Source organism: Hyla sarda, chromosome 9, assembly GCF_029499605.1.
Source record: "Hyla sarda isolate aHylSar1 chromosome 9, aHylSar1.hap1, whole genome shotgun sequence".
Taxonomy (NCBI): domain Eukaryota; kingdom Metazoa; phylum Chordata; class Amphibia; order Anura; family Hylidae; genus Hyla; species Hyla sarda.
This window is the reverse complement of record NC_079197.1, coordinates 11,592,061-11,611,999: the sequence shown is the minus strand read 5'-3', so window position 1 is coordinate 11,611,999 and position 19,939 is coordinate 11,592,061. Positions and strand designations below refer to the sequence as shown.

The window sequence follows — 19,939 nt, the reverse complement described above, 5'->3', positions numbered from 1 at the left end:
TTACAATGTAAAATCTCATGGGATTTCCTGGGTGTGACGCTCTAACAATGTGTGATAACACTGTATTAGTACATTATATTGTGGTGTCAGCAGGGTGCAATGCAGGGCAGATGTTATTAACCCTTTCTTGTCGTGACGCCAGGGTGTGGTTTAGCCTTAACTACCCGAAGGTAATACCGCTGGATCCTGGGCTAGGCACGGGGGCAATGAAGACACCGACACCAAGTTATGGACATACAGTAGCGTTACTGAGGGTAGACAGGTGACACAGTCTATACAGTACAGCCAATATCCCAAGGAGGTGACCAGTGACACAGGGGGACCGCGCAGGCTTGCTGGGACTTGCAGTAGTTAGACTGACTTTAGTGCAGGCCACAGTGACTATATAGAAGACTTGACAATTGACATGAAGATGACTTGTGGCTGTAGACTTTAGGCTTGAGGCCTCCAATTCTCCGGACACTGAGACGACTGCACTGGAACAAGAGCTAAGAGAGAGATTGCAGCCCCTCCCCTGGTTATATAGGGGGCTGTGCAAGGATCCCATAGGTCACATGGGGGGGGTCACCTGGTCGCTAGTGCCTACTGGGTATCAATCACATGGCAACAGCTATTAAAGAACCATTTTATTATACAACTTATATACATAAGGGATAACACATAAAGGGGCCCTGGGGACATGGAGAGACTCTGCCTGACAGGACAGGAGTACGGGGACACACCATCCTGTACTGGGACACCACATATGGCTTTCCCTGCCAACATGAATGAGCAGACACCATGCAAATAGGTAATACCAGGGAAAGGTGACATCGAGATACAATCGCACGTTCACTTACACATGCCGCTTATCTATAGACAGGCCTGGCCGCTCGGGGTGTTCCTCTGGGGCGATACCTTAAAATAATAATAATAATAATTAAATAATAATAAATAATAATAATAATAAATAATAATAATAATAAAATATATATATATACAAATAAGCCTATAAGTGAGTGTTCTCAACCAGTGTCCCTCCAGCTGTTGCAAAACTACAACTCCCAGCATGCCCGGACAGCCGTTGGCTGTCCGGGCATGCTGGGAGTTGTAGTTTTGCAACAGCTGGAGGCGAGGTGGTTGGGAAACACTGCAGTCTATGGGGCCATCAAGTGAAGCAGGATGGAGATCGCTGCACGTTGGTAAGGTAAGTGCGCCATTTTTTTGACATGTCATTCCATATGTACAGGATAACGTATAACTGGCTGATCGGTGGGGGTCTGACTGCTGGGAACCCTACAGAGCACAAAAATGGAGGTCAGCCGTCGCTCCATTCACCATCTATAGACCTTCCTGGCATGGCCCTGTGCAGCGCTCTGCAATATCTGGAACCCTCATAGAGAATGAAGGTGTATAATTACTATATATCATGATATCATAGAGATCGCAGCAACAGTATACAGATAGAGCTGGAGGGGAGGAGTATAATTACTGTATATACATATCCTATAGAGATAGCAGCAGTATACAGATAGAGCTGGAGAGGAGGAGTATAATTACTATATATCCTGATCCCATAGAGATAGCAGCAGTATACAGATAGAGCTGGAGTAAAGGTGTATAACTACTATATATCCTGATCCCATAGATATATCAGCAGTATACAGATAGAGCTAGAGGGGAGATGTATAACTACTATATATCCTGATCCCATAGAGATAGCAGCAGTATACAAATAGAACTGGAGGGGAGGTGTATAACTACTATATATCCTGATCCCATAGAGATCGCAACAGCAATATACAGAAAGAGCTGGTGGGGGGGGGGGGGGGGGGGAGATGTACAACTACTGTATATATTGATCCCATAGAGATCGCAGCAGTATACAGATAGAGCTGGAGGGGGAGGTGTATAATTAATATATATATTGATCCCATAGAGATCACAGCAGCAGTGTACAGATAGAGCTGGAGAGGAGATGTATAACTACTGTATATCCTGATCACATAGAGATAGCAGCAGTATACAGATAGAGCTGAACTGGAAGGGTCTAGATGCTAGCAGGAGGGATCTGATAGGTGATGATGTCCTCATGTAGTTCACAGAAGTTCAGCTGACCCAGGACTAACCACTTCCTCTGACACATTAAACACTGTGATTTCCTGTTGGTCAGGGTGGTGATCACATGACCCAGTTTCAACAAGGAAACCCATGGATGCAGCTGTGCTGGAATGAAACAGATGGTGCTGTGGGACCTGTAGGTATAAATAAAATATTAAAATTTTCCGGCTCTGACTCGGTATAGGGGTCGGTGCCCGGCTATGTGAGTCTTCTGCTGACCCCCGTCCCCCCCGGGTATGGCTCGGTATGGGGGTCGGCACTCGGCTGTGTGAGTCTTCTGCTGACCCCTGTCCCCCCCGGGTGTGGCTCGGTATGGGGGACAGTGTTCGGCTGTGTGAGTCTTCTGCTGACCCCTGTCCCCCCCGGGTGTGGCTCGGTATGGGGGACAGTGTTCGGCTGTGTGAGTCTTCTGCTGACCCCCGTCCCCCCAGGGTATGGCTCGGTATGGGGGTCGGCCCTCAGCTATGTGAGTCTTCTGCTGACCCCCGTCCCCCCAGGGTATGGCTCGGTATGGGGGTCGGCCCTCGGCTGTGTGAGTCTTCTGCTGACCCCCGTCCCCCCTGGGTATGGCTCGGTATGGGGGTCAGCGCTCAGCTGTGTGAGTCTTCTGCTGACCCCCGTCCCCCCAGGGTGTGGCTCGGTTTGGGGGACAGTGTTCGGCTGTGTGAGTCTTCTGCTGACCCCCGTCCCCCCCGGGTGTGGCTCGGTTTGGGGGACAGTGTTCGGCTGTGTGAGTCTTCTGCTGACCCCCGTCCCCCGGGTGTGGCTCGGTATGGGGGTCGGCCCTCAGCTGTGTGAGTCTTCTGCTGACCCCCGTCCCCCCGGGTGTGGCTCGGTTTGGGGGTCAGCGCTCAGCTATGTGAGTCTTCTGCTGACCCCCCGTCCCCCCGGGTGTGGCTCGGTTTGGGGGACAGTGTTCGGCTATGTGAGTCTTCTGCTGACCCCCCGTCCCCCTGGGTATGGCTCGGTTTGGGGGTCAGCGCTCAGCTGTGTGAGTCTTCTGCTGACCCCCGTCCCCCCGGGTATGGCTCGGTTTGGGGGACAGTGTTGGGCTATGTGAGTCTTCTGCTGACCCCCGTCCCCCCTGGGTGTGGCTCGGTATGGGGGTCAGTGCTCAGCTGTGTGAGTCTTCTGCTGACCCCCGTCCCCCCAGGGTGTGGCTCGGTTTGGGGGACAGTGTTCGGCTGTGTGAGTCTTCTGCTGACCCCCGTCCCCCCCGGTTGTGGCTCGGTTTGGGGGACAGTGTTCGGCTGTGTGAGTCTTCTGCTGACCCCCGTCCCCCCTGGGTACTGGCTCGGTATGGGGGACAGTGTTCGGCTATGTGAGTCTTCTGCTGACCCCCCGTCCCCCCGGGTGTGGCTCGGTTTGGGGGTCAGCGCTCAGCTATGTGAGTCTTCTGCTGACCCCCCGTCCCCCCGGGTATGGCTCGGTTTGGGGGACAGTGTTGGGCTATGTGAGTCTTCTGCTGACCCCCCGTCCCCCTGGGTATGGCTCGGTTTGGGGGTCAGCGCTCAGCTGTGTGAGTCTTCTGCTGCCAGTAACTACAGACTCAATCCTATTCCCGGCCCCACAAATTAATCTGTAAAGGAATAAAGTCACCAATCAGAAAACAGGAAACCATCACCGGGAGCCGACCACACAATGACCGCAGCTGGTTTGTCAGGAAACGCTGTCGGAAGTGAATGGATTTTTTTTTCATGCAGTCACATGATGATACAATTAGGAAAGTGTGGAAGTATTTAGATGAATTGCATAAGATGAGAAAACTCATTATACGGATTATCTCATCTACCATGTGATTTCCAGGTCATTCGGGCAACAAGGCAAAATGTCATAAGAAATCCATGTTTACCAAAAAGTTTACCAAAAACTACAACTCCCAGCATGCCCCCAGACATGATGCTGCCCCCACCATGATCACTGTAGGGATGGTATTGGGCAGGTGATGGGCAGTACCTGGTTTCCTCTATACATGATGCTGCCCCCACCATGATCACTGTAGGGATGGTATTGGGCAGGTGATGGGCAGTGCCTGGTTTCCTCCAGACATGATGCTGCCCCCACCATGATCACTGTAGGGATGGTATTGGGCAGGTGATGGGCAGTGCCTGGTTTCCCCCAGACATGATGCTGCCCCCACCATGATCACTGTAGGGATGGTATTGGGCAGGTGATGGGCAGTGCCTGGTTTCCTCCAGACATGATGCTGCCCCCACCATGATCACTGTAGGGATGGTATTGGGCAGGTGATGGGCAGTACCTGGTTTCCTCCAGACATGATGCTGCCCCCACCATGATCACTGTAGGGATGGTATTGGGCAGGTGATGGGCAGTGCCTGGTTTCCCCCAGACATGATGCTGCCCCCACCATGATCACTGTAGGGATGGTATTGGGCAGGTGATGGTCAGTGCCTGGTTTCCCCCAGATATGATGCTGCCCCCACCATGATCACTGTAGGGATGGTATTGGGCAGGTGATGGTCAGTGCCTGGTTTCCCCCAGATATGATGCTGCCCCCACCATGATCACTGTAGGGATGGTATTGGGCAGGTGATGGGCAGTGCCTGGTTTCCCCCAGACATGATGCTGCCCCCACCATGATCACTGTAGGGATGGTATTGGGCAGGTGATGGGCAGTACCTGGTTTCCCCCAGACATGATGCTGCCCCCACCATGATCACTGTAGGAATGGTATTGGGCAGGTGATGGGCAGTACCTGGTTTCCCCCAGACATGATGCTGCACCCACCATGATCACTGTAGGGATGTATTGGGCAGGTGATGGGCAGTGCCTGGTTTCCCCCAGATATGATGCTGCCCCCACCATGACCACTGTAGGGATGGTATTGGGCAGGTGATGGGCAGTGCCTGGTTTCCCTCAGACATGATGCTGCCCCCACCATGATCACTATAGGGAGGGTATTGGGCAGGTGATGGGCAGTGCCTGGTTTCCCTCAGACATGATGCTGCCCCCACCATGATCACTGTAGGGATGGTATTGGGCAGGTGAAGGGCAGTACCTGGTTTCCTCCAGACATGATGCTGCCCCCACCATGATCACTGTAGGGATGGTATTGGGCAGGTGATGGGCAGTGCCTGGTTTCCCCCAGACATGATGCTGCCCCCACCATGATCACTGTAGGGATGGTATTGGGCAGGTGATGGGCAGTACCTGGTTTCCCCCAGACATGATGCTGCACCCACCATGATCACTGTAGGGATGGTATTGGGCAGGTGATGGGCAGTACCTGGTTTCCCCCAGACATGATGCTGCACCCACCATGATCACTGTAGGGATGGTATTGGGCAGGTGATGGGCAGTGCCTGGTTTCCTCCAGACATGATTCTGCCCCCACCATGATCACTGTAGGGATGGTATTGGGCAGGTGATGGGCAGTGCCTGGTTTCCCCCAGATATGATGCTGCCCCCACCATGATCACTGTAGGGATGGTATTGGGCAGAGGTCACTCTGCCATAAAGCCCAGATTGTGGAGGACACAGTGATGGTTTGGGACATTCTGGAATTTTCTCCCATCTGTACACAAGATCTTTGGAGCTCAGCCAGAGTGACCATTATGTCACACTGACCAGCACTGGCCCTACGGGAGGTTGGACTGAAATGGCGAGATGCATGAAGACAGCAAGTGGAGGAGGACTCTGTTAGCCACTGATCCAGGTCTATTGATCTGTCAGTCTTCACTGCAGTTTTTTTAAAATCTATTCCTAAATGTCAAAATAATTACAACATGATAGGCCTGGAAGGCAGAATCGGCAATAAAGTTACCCCCATAGGGTTGTAAGGTGACCATCTGCTGCTAGGATGTTTTTGATCCTTCTGTGGTGTCGGGGGGCAATGTGAGGTGTAGGGGGAGATGGTATTGCCCAAGGTCAGATGGTATTAACCCCTTCGTGTTCGTGACGCCAGGGCGTGGTTTGCCTATGTAACTACCCGAAGGTAATCCCTTTACTCTTAGGTTAGGCCGGGGTAAATAATAGTCCAAGGCCAGGTTAAGGTTGACGGTAGCTTTACTGAAGTTGAACAGGTCTAACAGTCCTTACAGGGCAGTAAGGTTCCCAGAGAGGTGACCAATAACACAAGGAACCTCGCAGCTTGCTGGGACTTGCAGTGACTTGACAGACTTTAGGACAGCCACGCTGACTATAATAGACTTGACTTGACTGAAGATAGTGACAGCAGACAGAGATGACTTGACTTACTGACTTGTGGCTGTAATTTAGGTTGAGTCCTCCAGATGTGCTGGACACTGACCCTGAGACGTCTGGACTGGACTTGACCTCAGGATCTAAGAGACAGATTGCAGCTCCTCCCCCTCTTATAAAGGGGGCTGTACAAGATGCCCATAGGCTAGCTGCGGGTCATCGGGTCACCTGGTGCTCTCTGGGTAACAAAACATATGATTTAAACATGTGACAACAATTATCATGTGACTAATAACCATGTGACCATATCAAAGGTCCTTTACACTTTATGTATAACCTATACACTTTATGGGGGAACACTGCAGGAGAGCCCTGAGGACGTACAGGGACTCAACCTGACAGGACTGTAGGAGCATATCCCGTACTGGGACATCACACTTCCATTATTCCAGAACATGATAAATATTTAGCAAATTTTAACAAAACAAAAACAATCTGAAAAAAATTAAGGCTATGAAGCACGTACAGTATAAGAGGAGAGAGAAATACCGCGTAGGCAATGGGTCATGTGATGGCGGTTTCCTCTGACTGACCCCTTATGAAAACACAACACAGACATCTGTAGAAGATTAGGACGCAGTGAAAGGCCTGTCCCCGAGCCAAAATCTTATACAATAACCCAGAGATCCTATTCCTGCTCCATGGTGACGCAGGGTGAGGCCGCCCCTCTGGACGTCAGTCTAGGAGAGACCCGTGGGTTACGTGTTAGACATGGAGACCTCCCTGCACACACAACGCGTCCACATCAGGAAGAGGGTCTGCTCAGGCTCAGGAATAGGCCACAACCCCGGAATTATGGGGCAACCCCCCCCCCCAAACAAAATTTCCTGGATGAGCAAGGAACAGCTCATGGGCCAAATAGTAACAACACATAGAGCAGTGTATGGAGCCTCACGTAATATGTGGGGATCTGCAGCCAGACACATCATCACTGCTGTTACGTGTCCCGGGCGGCGTCCACTACCAGCTATTTATAATGTTACTGTGTCGTCATACACCTGCTACAGGGAGGCGAAGGAGAGTCAGCGAGAGCGTGCGCGTCACAGGGGAATGTGCAAAATTATGGACCATCAAAAGACTAAAGGCTATGTGCACAGTATTCTAACCATTATTTTACACCTAACTTTGCCCCATAAAACTGCCCCATATGTACAAAAATATAACTACTATAATACTGCCCCATATGTACAAAAATATAACTACTATAATACTGTCCCTATATACAAGAATATAACTACTATAATACTCTCCTATATACAAGAATATAACTACTATAATACTGTCTCCTATATACAAGAATATACCTACTATAATACTGCTCCTATATACAAGAATATAACTACTATAATACTGCTCCTATATACAAGAATATATCTACTATAATACTGCTCCTATATACAAGAATATACCTACTATAATACTGCTCCTATATACAAGAATATAACTACTATAAAACTGCTCCTATATACAAGAATATAACTACTATAATACTGCTCCTATATACAAGAATATAACTACTATAATACTGCTTCTATTTACAAGAATATAACTACTATAATACTGCTCCTGTATACAAGAATATAACTACTATAATACTGCTCCTATATACAAGAATATATCTTCTATAATACTTACCCTATATACAAGAATATAACTACTATAATACTGCTCCTATATACAAGAATATAACTACTATAATACTTACCCTATATACAAGAATATATCTACTATAATACTTACCCTATATACAAGAATATAACTACTATAATACTGCTCCTATATACAAGAATATAACTACTATAATACTGCTCCTATATACAAGAATATAACTACTATAATACTTACCCTATATACAAGAATATAACTACTATAATACTGCTCCTATATACAAGAATATAACTACTATAATACTGCTCCTATATACAAGAATATAACTACTATAATACTGCTCCTATATACAAGAATATAACTACTATAATACTGCTCCTATATACAAGAATATAACTACTATAAGACTGCTCCTATATACAAGAATATAACTACTATAATACTGCTCCTATATACAAGAATATAACTACTATAATACTGCTCCTATATACAAGAATATATCTACTATAATAATGCTCCTATATACAAGAATATAACTACTATAATACTGCCCCCTATATACAAGAATATAACTACTATAATACTGCTCCTATATACAAGAATATAACTACTATAATACTGCTCTTATATACAAGAATATAACTACTATAATACTGTCTCCTATATATAAGAATATAACTACTATAATACTGCCTCCTATATACAAGAATATACCTACTATAATACTGCTCCTATATACAAGAATATAACTACTATAATACTGCTCCTATATACAAGAATATAACTACTATAATACTGCTCCTATATACAAGAATATGACTGCTATAATACTGCTCCAATATACAAGAATATAACTACTATAATACTGCCCCTATATACAAGAATATAACTACTATAATACTGCTCCTATATACAAGAATATAACTACTATAATACTGCTCCTATATACAAGAATATAACTACTATAATACTGTTCCTATATACAAGAATATGACTGCTATAATACTGCCTCCTATATACAAGAATATAACTGCTATAATACTGCTCCTATATACAAGAATATAACTACTATAATACTGCCTCCTATATACAAGAATATAACTGCTATAATACTGCTCCTATATGCAAGAATATAACTATTATAATACTGCTCCTATATACAAGAATATAACTACTATAATACTGCTCCTATATACAAGAATATATCTACTATAATACTGCTCCTATATACAAGAATATAACTACTATAATACTGCTCCTATATACAAGAATATAACTACTATAATACTGCCCCTATATACAAGAATATAACTACTACAATGCTGCTCCTATATACAAGAATATAACTACTATAATACTGCTCCTATATACAAGAATATAACTGCTATAATACTGCTCCTATATGCAAGAATATAACTACTATAATACTGCTCCTATATACAAGAATATAACTACTATAATACTGTCTCCTATATACAAGAATATAACTACTATAATACTGTATCCTATATACAAGAATATAACTACTATAATACTGCTCCTATATACAAGAATATAACTACTATAATACTGCTCCTATATACAAGAATATAACTACTATAATACTGCTCCTATATACAAGAATATAACTGCTATAATACTGCTCCTATATACAAGAATATAACTACTATAATACTGCTCCTATATACAAGAATATAACTACTATAATACTGCTCCTATATACAAGAATATAACTACTATAATACTGCTCCTATATACAAGAATATAACTACTATAATACTGTCTCCTATATATAAGAATATAACTACTATAATACTGTCTCTTTCACATATGGGGTAATATTGGGTTATCAGCATCTCTTAGGGATTTCCCCATCCTCTTGTGTCATCCTATAGATGTGTATATATATATATATATATATATAAATAGTAATTTTGGGATGATTTAGGGGTGAGTTCTCCTCTCTGACCCGTCCTGTTCATTACATAGGAGGCTGATATTGAGTCACTGTGTTATTACTGTGCGCGGAGCCGAGCCAAGAATCCGGGAAGAGTAACACAGGAGAACTCCGCAGATATACAGATACAATCCATAACATTACACAGCTGCAACGTATGTGTGTGTGATACACTAAGGCTGAGATACATGGCTTGGCCATATGGTACCACACCAGAGGCCTAGCGTGCTTCGGAATCACCTCCCTCTAGGCCAGTGTTTCCCAACCAGGGTGCCTCCAGCTGTTGCAAAACTACAACTCCCAGCATGCCCGGACAGCCTTCGGCTGTCCGGGCATGCTGGGAGTTGTAGTTTTGCAACAGCTGGAGGCACCCTGGTTGGGAAACACTGCTCTAGGCTTACATGCAGTATCACATATGACATCCACTATGACAGTATCATGCATGATGGGCTTGGTTGGATACACAGTTTCGGCAGCCAAGTATCACATACTATAAGCTTAGATACAGTATCACATATGGGATTAGATACACCAGGCCACTAGAAATCACTGTACTCCTTAAAGGGGTACTCAGGTGGAAAACTTTTTATTTTTTATTTTTTTTAAATGAACTGATGCCAGAAAGTTAAACAGATTTGTAAATGACTTCTATTAAAAAATCTTAATCCTTCCAGTACTGATTAGCGGCTGTACGCAACAGAGGAAATGCTTTTCTTTTTGGATTTCTCTTCTGTCACGAGCACAGCGCTCTCTGCTGACCTCTGCTGTCCGTTTTAGGAACAGTCCAGAGCAGGAGAAAATCCCCATAGCAAACATATGCTGCTCTGGACAGTTCCTAAAACGGACAGCAGAGGTCAGCAGAGAGCACTGTGGTCGTGACAGAAGAGAAATCCAAAAAGAAAAGCATTTCCTCTCTAGTAGACAGCCGCTAAAAAGTACTGGAAGGATTAAGATTATTTTTTAATAGAAGTAATTAACAAATCTGTTTAACTTTCTGGCACCAGTTGAGAATTTCCTCTGTAGTATACAGCAGCTAATAAGTACTGGAAGGATTAAGATTTCTTAATAGAAGTCATTTACAAATCTGTTTAACTTTCTGGCACCAGTTGATAAAAAAAAAAAAAAAGTTTTCCACCGGAGTACCCCTTTAAGCACGGCGTGATGCGGTATAGTCAGGAAGATGTAATCCGCCTCCTATAGTAAACCTGACATCCCGCCTCGGAACGCCACATCGGGACAGATATTTACGTTTGCGGTAAACTTCCCGTTCTGTAATTTGTGTGGCCGGGTATATTTAGTAAATATGTCAGTGACTATTGTGCAGGATATATAGGGGTGAGTCAGAGGTGTATTCACAGTGGGGGGGGGGGGGGGGGGGGTGCCCCCAACATCACAACCTACCCCAAAATACAAGACAATCAGTCATTGGAGAAAGCTGGGTGACCACCATTACCCCATCCTGCCGTCAATGTCACCGTATGGTAACATTTAATGGCGGTAAAATGAAAAACAAAAAGTTTTGCCATCTCGGCTCCAGGCCACCTCCGCCAGAGGTGGTTGCAAAAAAACGAAAACAGCCGAAACTGAGGCGTTACGCAATTTGCATATTGCCAATTGGCTTTAAAGGGGTACTCCGGTGGAAAACTTTTTTTTTTTTTTCAACTGGTGCCAGAAAGTTAAACTGACTTCTATTTAAAAAAATCTTAATCCTTCCAGTACTTATTAGCTGCTGTATGCTACAGAGGAAATTCTTTTCTTTTTGGAACACAGAGCTCTCTGCTGACGAAAATGAAAGGCAGATGATCCAGCACTATTTCTATGCAGCTTTATTGAAAACACGGCACACAGGTAAAACCAGCCTAAACTCAAGACGCGTTTCGAGCGCATGCGCTCTCTCTCGGTGACGTCACAGGTACTGCCAGGTGAGGTTAATTACCTTTTGTTTGTAGGAGGGGAGGGAAGAATCCCATATCCCCACCTCTCTCTGGAGACCTGTGACATAGTTCACATTGGTAAGAACAAACAACATTAAAAAATATATAAAATCCAAAGATGGAACATACATGCAATGATATTACACAATTGTTCATACATTTATAGGATTTAAATGTCACGGAAGGGGCTTCGTAAAATTAGTACTTATGCTAATACAACCCCCTCTCGTGCCCATTTTGACATGCTCAATAGCAAAAATTCGGAAGGCGTTTCATTTACCGGCAAGTGCAAAGTGAAAATGTGCAGATGCAGCAGATCTCGGTCTTACTGCTGTCATTTAGATGTTCCCGTGCTCTGATTTTCCATTTTCTTGTTGTGTATCCCACATATTTTAAATTGCACTCTGTGCATTCTATCATATAAATTACATTACTGTAATTACAGTTTATGTAATTATTGATAGGGCACCTTTTGGTACCATCCGAGCTCTCAAACTGGGTCGTCTGTTTGACATACTGACAAGTTCGGCACACTTTATGTCTCTCTGCTGACATCTCTGTCCATTTTAGGAACTGTCCAGAGTAGGAGAAAATCCCCATAGCAAACATATGCTGCTCTGGACAGTTCCTAAAATGGACAGAGATGTCAGCAGAGAGCACTGTGTTCTTGATGTCGGCAGAGAGCTCTGTGTTCCAAAAAGAAAAGAATTTCATCTGTAGCATACAGCAGCTAATAAGTACTGGAAGGATTAAGATTTTTTTTAATAGAAGTCATTTACAAATCTGTTTACCTTTCTGGCACCAGTTGATTTAAAAAAAAAAAAAACTAGTTTTACCGCCGGAGTACCCCTTTAATGGGAGTTGCACATGTGGCGCAGCCCCAAAAGCTATGTTGTTTATGTGAATATTAAAGGGGTACTCCACTGACCAGTGTTGCATTGAAGAGGCGCGGCCTGACGTAAAGAGGGGGCATGTCCGCAACGCGCACACAGCGTTCGGATCTCAATGTTCCAAATGCTGACCAGTTGAGTTCACCTTTAAAGTCAATGGGAGTTAAGCAAATTGCGTAAGCCACTCGTTTCAGCTTCCCAACCCCCTTCGGCAGCCACAAACAGGCTGAAAGGGGCCAGGCAGCCCTTGATCACTAGATAGGTGGGGGTCCCAGAGGTGGGACCTCCCCATCTAGGGGACTTTTTTGGCATATCCTGAAAGGTCCTTATATTGTATTTTTTTTTTTTTCTCTCTAGTCAACTGATTTTCAAATTGAATAATACATTTTCTGTAGCAAAAACAAAAAAACAAAACGACCAAATGGCAGGAAAAAAAAGTTCAAATATAGACCAAAAATAGTAAGTATGCGCACAACTTATAGGGGTACTCTGGTGGGAAAGAGATTTTTTCACATGAGCTAGATTTGTAAATGACTTCAAATCTTAATCCTTCCAGTACTTATCAGCTGCTGTATCCAGAGGAAGTTGTGTAGTTCTTTCCAGTCTGACCACAGTGCTCTTTGCTGACACCTCTGTCCGTGTCAGGAACTGTCCAGAGCAGGATAGGTTTGCTATGGGTAATTTCTCCTGCTTTGGACAGTTCCTGACATGGACAGAGGTGTCAGCAGAGAGCACTGTGCTCAGACTGGAAATAACTACATAACTTCCTCTGGAGCATACAGCAGCTGATAAGTACTGGAAGGATTAAGATTTTTATATATAGAAGTCATTTACAAATCTGTATAACTTTCTGGCACCAGTTGATTTAAAAACATTTTATTTTTCCTTCTCTGATATGTGACTCCCATTGGCTGTCTGGGCAGGTTGGGGAACACTGTTCCAAGGTCTACATTGGTGTCCAAAAGTTTTGAGATGGACCCAAATTTTGGTATTTCACTTGTTTGCTGTTTCGGTTTTATAGTAGTGACAGGAAAAGTTGCTGAAATGCCCATAGCAACCAATCAGATCGCTTCTTTCATTTTTTTAAAAGGCCTCTGAAAAATTAACCTGATTGGTTGCTATGGGCAACTCGGCAACTTTTCCCCCGGACAGGTTTCGATAAATCTCCCCAATTGTCTTCTTCTATTAACCATGGTAACTTCCAAGGAAACACAAGCAGTTAACATTGCTTTGCATTAAAAAGGCTTTACAGGCAAGGGCATTGCTACTAAATTGCTCCTAATTAAACCATTTATTGCAGTAGTCTTATACTGGGGCCCTTCAGATGTTGCAAAACTTAAACTTCCAGCATGCCCGGACAGCCGTTGGCTGTCCGGGCATGCTGGGAGTTGAAGTTTTGCAACATCTGGAGGGCCACAGTTTGAAACCACTGTGTTAGGGGCATCTGGAAAAATGATTATGTGGAGAAGAGAAGGTGACGCTACCCCGAATCCTGTGTCATGCCAACAGTAAAGTCTCCTGAGACCATTCATGTGTGGGGCGGCTTTCCATGCAAGGGAGTAGACTCACTCAGGGAGTAGACTCACTGTAACAAACCTCCTCCTCATGTAATCCCCTTACTACTGGGGTAACACTGAGGGGCAGATTTCTTCACACACACAACATAACAGTACTGACTACTCTGCCTATAGGTAGAGTAGGCTGGTACTTCGGATGTTGGCTAATTTTATTGTAGCAGGCAGAGTGGCGCCCCCATCAAGAGGGCGCTCTAGGCAGCTGCCTATTTTGCCTATAGGCAGAGCCGGCCCTGTGGCTAAGAACCCCCCCCCCCAGTGATGAGGTAAGAATGGGAGGTCACCAGTCAGGATGGGGCCCAGAAGATGAGATCCACCATGTAAGAGGCTTCTCCTCTTGGAAAGGAAAAAAGAACAACACTGGAAATATTAATGGGGTACTCCACCCCTAGACATCTTATTCCTTATCCAAATGATAGGGAATAAGATGTCTGATCGCAGGGGCCACGCTCCTTCAATGCAAGTCTATGGGAGGGGGCGTGACGGCCGTCACGCCCCCTCCCATAGACTTGCATTGAGAGGGAGGATGTGACGTCACGAAGGGGGCGTGGCCATGACATCAGCGGCGCATCACTAGTCATCAGACACAGAGCAGAGTTCGATCAGTGCACCCCATGACGGCGGTGCCACAGCAGAGATCGCAGGGGGTCCCAGCGGCAGGACCCCCGTGATCAGACATCTTTTCTCTTATCCTTTGGACAGGGGTTAAGATGTCTCGGTACTGAGAACCTCTTTGATTCTTTGTATAAACTTGATGTATTTGTCCATAAAAGTTTAAAAAACGTATGAAAAAGCTTCTAATTCTACTTTAGTTACCCCAGAATCCTTTTTGTGATGAACCTTTGTAGGAACCCCACTATTCGCTCTCTCCACCAGCGTCCACCCTGGGATTTGTTCTGGAATTCCTTATCATAAATAAACCATTTGATCCTCTGTTGTTGTATCATCAAACAGGTAAATATTTAGGATGACAAATGGGCCGTTGCCAGGCGATGTAACACAGGTGAGTCAGGTCCTTCACCTTCGTGACTGCCGTCTATTTTCGGAAGGGATTACTATGACATTAATGGGTTTCTGTTTAGCTCCACAAAGTGAAGCATCAGACGTCAATGAGGAAAGAGACTTAGTGACTGTCCTGGTGGCTGCTGCTTTCCTTTTTCTTCTCCTGCAGGATTGATGTTTGTGTAACTTACAGTTCACTATAATAACAATGGAACATCTCTACCAGTAGACGGCGCCAGAGCATAAATCATAATGCAGAACTATGAAGACGACTTGTGGTACTTGGCCGCCTCCTCCAGTGTAATGTGCTCGGCTGTGGACTCTCAGTTATGACAGTCTGTATGTTATAAAAAATGTTTTTACTTTGAGAAATGGTTCCCAGAAGGGACCGTAATGGGGTCTGACGTACGGGCCAAGAAGTATGCACTTTATTTATATAAGCTAAAAGGGTGTATGCTGCTTTATTATGTTTCTCACTATGGTTCCTTTGATTCTAATGGTCGGATAATCTATTCTGAAATAAAAGTAAAACCTTCTTATCCAGAGAAGATTTCTGGTCCAGCATTTGTTATATATACTGACCCTGTTATTCTAGAAGACCATCCCCCCCAGAAGACATTTGGGAGTCCACCCAGCGTCCAGGCCATTCAGCACAGAATTCACTTAGATACCACATTAAAAACGGGATTTCAACTCCTTTTTAACTATGAAGTGAATATAAAATCCTCTCCAGAAAATATCTCTCCTTGTTGTGTGAACAAGGTCCAATACATAAGGCACAGCAAAAACTAAATAAAACAAAAATGTAGCCAGCACCTAAACCCAACACATGGGTGCAAGTACAAGACATGTAAAAAAAGAAAATGGCAGCAGCACACTTGGTCAACAAAATGGAGGCTCCTTGCGCACTTTTTGATCAAAATGTGTCCCCCCCCCCCCCATCCACCACGTGGAGGTGGCCTCATATAGGATGGGACCCTAACATTCACTCACCTCAGGCTGGGCGACATGCTGGATCCACTAATAACCTAAAGCCACCTCCTGTGAAATAGGGGAGGGGATGCACGGCTACAGAGGGAGCCACTCCCCCCACATTGCACAGCAAAAGTGGATTCAGCATGTCGCCCAGCCTGAGGTGAGTGAATGTTAGGGTCCCATCCTATATGAGGCCACCTCCACGTGGTGGATGGGGGGACACGTTTTGATCAAAAAGTGTTCCAATACATAAGGGCTGAAAGTGGATCACCACACCTTACTAGTATTGAATTTCTGATGATGTCATATGTTGTATGATGACATCACACTGGACACAAGATATAGATAGATATGAGATAAATAGATACATATGAGATAGATATGAGATAGATGGATAGATATGAGATAGATAGATATGAGATAGATATGAGATAGATAGATAGATAGATATGAGATAGATAGATATGAGATAGATAGAGATGAGATAGATTGATAGATATGAGATAGATAGATAGATATGGGATAGATAGATAGATATGGGATAGATAGATATGGGATAGATAGATATGAGATAGATAGATAGATAGATATGAGAGATAGATATGAGATAGATAGATAGATATGAGAGATAGATATGAGATAGATAGATAGATATGGGATAGATAGATATGAGATAGATAGATATGAGATAGATAGATATGAGATAGATAGATATGAGATAGATAGATATGAGATAGATAGATAGATATGAGATAGATAGATAGATATGAGATAGATAGATAGATAGATATGAGATAGACAGACATGAGATAGATAGATATGGGATAGATAGACATGAGATAGATAGATATGGGATAGATAAATAGATATGAGATAGATAGATATGGGATAGATAAATAGATATGAGATAGATAGATACAAAAGATATAACCACAGCACACAAGATGTCTCAGTGCAAACAAAAAGTGGTTTTGTTCCATCTTCAGCAACATTTCAGTAATCTCACCGCACCATCTTCAGACATAGTGAATGATTCTGTGGCTCTTATATAACCACAGAATCAATTATCTCATTAAACAATGAGTGTAAACCTCATGTAGAGAATGTAAGGTGCCATAATATCAACAAAAGTGCTTGTGCATAATCATAGTGACATATAATAAAGTGCATAATACATAAATGTGCACATAAGCAGATGTAAGGGATATGCTGACTTTAAAGGGGTACTCCGGTGCTTAGACATCTTATCCCCTATCCAAAGGATAGGGGATAAGATGCCTGATCACCGGGGTCCCGCCACTGGGGACCCCCATGATCTTGCACGCAGCACCCCAGTTAAAATCAGTCCCCGGAGCATGTTCGCTCCGGGTCTGATTACCGGCGACCACAGGTCCGGCGGCGTGTGATGTCACGCCTCCGCCCCCCGTGTGACGTCACGCTCCGCCCCTCAATGCAAACCTATAGGAGGGGGTGTGACTGGTCCGGGCCATCTATGCTGCAGGGACCGTCCGGTGGGGATGGTTAGCCATTGTGGGCTGTCCATTTTCACTGGGAAGGGGCCTCTTCTCCGCACTCTGGGCCCGGCCCCGGAGTAGTGATGTTGCCTTGACGACGACGCACAGGGACGTTCATGCGCAAAGTCCCTGTGCGTCGTCGTCAAGGCAACGTCACTAGTCCGGGCCCGAAGCGCGGAGAAGAGGCCCACCCGGTGAAAATGGACAGCCCACAATGGCTAACCATCCCCACCGGCCGATCCCTGCAGCCTAGATGGCCCGGACCAGCTCACCCTAACTTCACACCGAGGGGAGGTGAGTAGAAAACTAAAGGGGGGGCTGGATGATGACGAAGGCCGCAGTGGTCTTCAACCTGTGGACCTCCAGAGGTTTCAAAACTGCAACACCCAGCATGCCCGGACATCAAAACCTGGATGAAAAAAAAAATTCATAGACATAGAGTCTCCAATTGGACATCGTCAACACTATCAAATTTATGGGAAAGATAATATACAATGGATGATTCTCCAACACAGATGTGTGAATCTCCCTGTTTGTCCAGTCTTGGTAATTGATTTTTATTTACAATAACATTCACAAAACTGGCAAACGAACCCTTAACAAAGATTCATCCTCACAGTCTACACTTGAGACCTTTCCTTATCTAAACATTGAGCAATACTGAGCAATCATATATAAGATAATAGATATATACTGATGTCCTTTACAATACTAACAGTATATGACAATATCATATGTCCTACTGATTACTATATATATATATATATATATATATATATATATATATATATAAAGAACTATTGTTCGTTCCGATGAGACAGTTATTTCACAGTCTCTTATCTCCCCCCCCTTTCCCTTGGATGAATGGTAGTAGTGTCGTCTAGAGACTGTAACCAGACCCCTTATCAACAAAACTATAAATATCAAGAGATAAGAAGTATTCAACTTATAGTGATTCATTTTTGGGGTGTACAAAAAGCATGACACCCCACGGACCACCTCGTGTGTTCTAAATGATTTTTAATAATATAGAAAAAAAGGCAGACAAAACCACGGTAGTACCACCTACAGGCGCTCACACATGCAATTTAATTTCCGGACCCCAGTACATGGCAGATAAAAAAAAAATAATTTTTTGTTATTAGTATAAAGTAGACTTGTGCAAAAGAAAAATTTTCGTTTTGTTTCGTTTTGGATAAAATTTTCAGTTCGGTAATATTTTCGGTTTTGATTTTTCGGATACATTCGGTATTCGCTTATTTTTTTCTCTCTTTCGGATACATTTGGTATTTGGGTACATTCGGCGGGTAAATCTTTTTTAAGCAGAGGACCATTACCGGGAGCGTGTGTGTGCAGGAAAAGGGCAGCCGCAGAGATCGGAACATTGGAAGACAGGTAAGATAATATAATTTTATGTGATTTATTATTAATACATTATGTAATGTTGAATGAATGAGTAAATGAATGAATGAATGAATGCTGTATGAATGATTGATGTGTATGATTGTCAGGTGATTTATGCATAACATGTCATGTCACTTGCGCTAACACACTGTTTCTGTTACCAGGGTACCTCCAGCTGTTGCAAAACTACAACACCCACCCAGCATGCCCTGACAGCCAAAGGCTGTCTGGGCATGCTGGGAGTTGCAATTTTGCAACAGCTGGAGGCACACTTTGGCAAACATGCGCAAAGCTTTTTAATTCACTTTCAAACTCTGATCGCTTTTTTCAGAAATGGGTTAGTAGGTCAATGACATGCATAGTAATTGCCATGGGAATATTTTTCATTCATAAAACCGCAGGCTTAATTGGATAATTGCCATTTAGAACGTTGGGACCCCAAACGTTCTAAACGGCAATTATCCAATTAAGTCTGCGGTTTTATGAATGAAAAATGTTCCCACGGCAATTACTATGCATGTCATTGACTTACTATAACCCATTTCTGAAAAAAGCTAGCGTAAGTTAAAAATGAAAGAAAAAGCTTAGCGCATGTTTGCCAACGTACAGCTGTTGCAAAACTGCAACTCCCAGCATGCCCAGACAGCCTTTGGCTGTCAGGGCATACTGGGTGGGTGTTGTAGTTTTGCAACAGCTGGAGGCACCCTGGTAACAGTAACAGAAACAGTGTGTAGCGCAACAGTGTTAGCGCAAGGACTAA

General features: G+C 44.1%; 1 long non-coding RNA gene across 2 annotated transcripts; it reads left to right on the top strand.

Annotated features, from left to right (window-relative positions):
• The first annotated feature begins 1,079 nt into the window (after positions 1-1,079).
• LOC130291825 (uncharacterized) lies at positions 1,080-15,826 on the top strand. Of its 2 annotated transcripts, none has more exons than XR_008848042.1 (3): positions 1,080-1,181; positions 15,133-15,238; positions 15,367-15,826. It is a non-coding gene; the product is annotated as an uncharacterized LOC130291825 (long non-coding RNA). The 2 variants fall into 2 exon arrangements; XR_008848043.1 differs by having other exon boundaries at positions 15,133-15,287.
• The last annotated feature ends 4,113 nt before the right edge of the window (positions 15,827-19,939 follow it).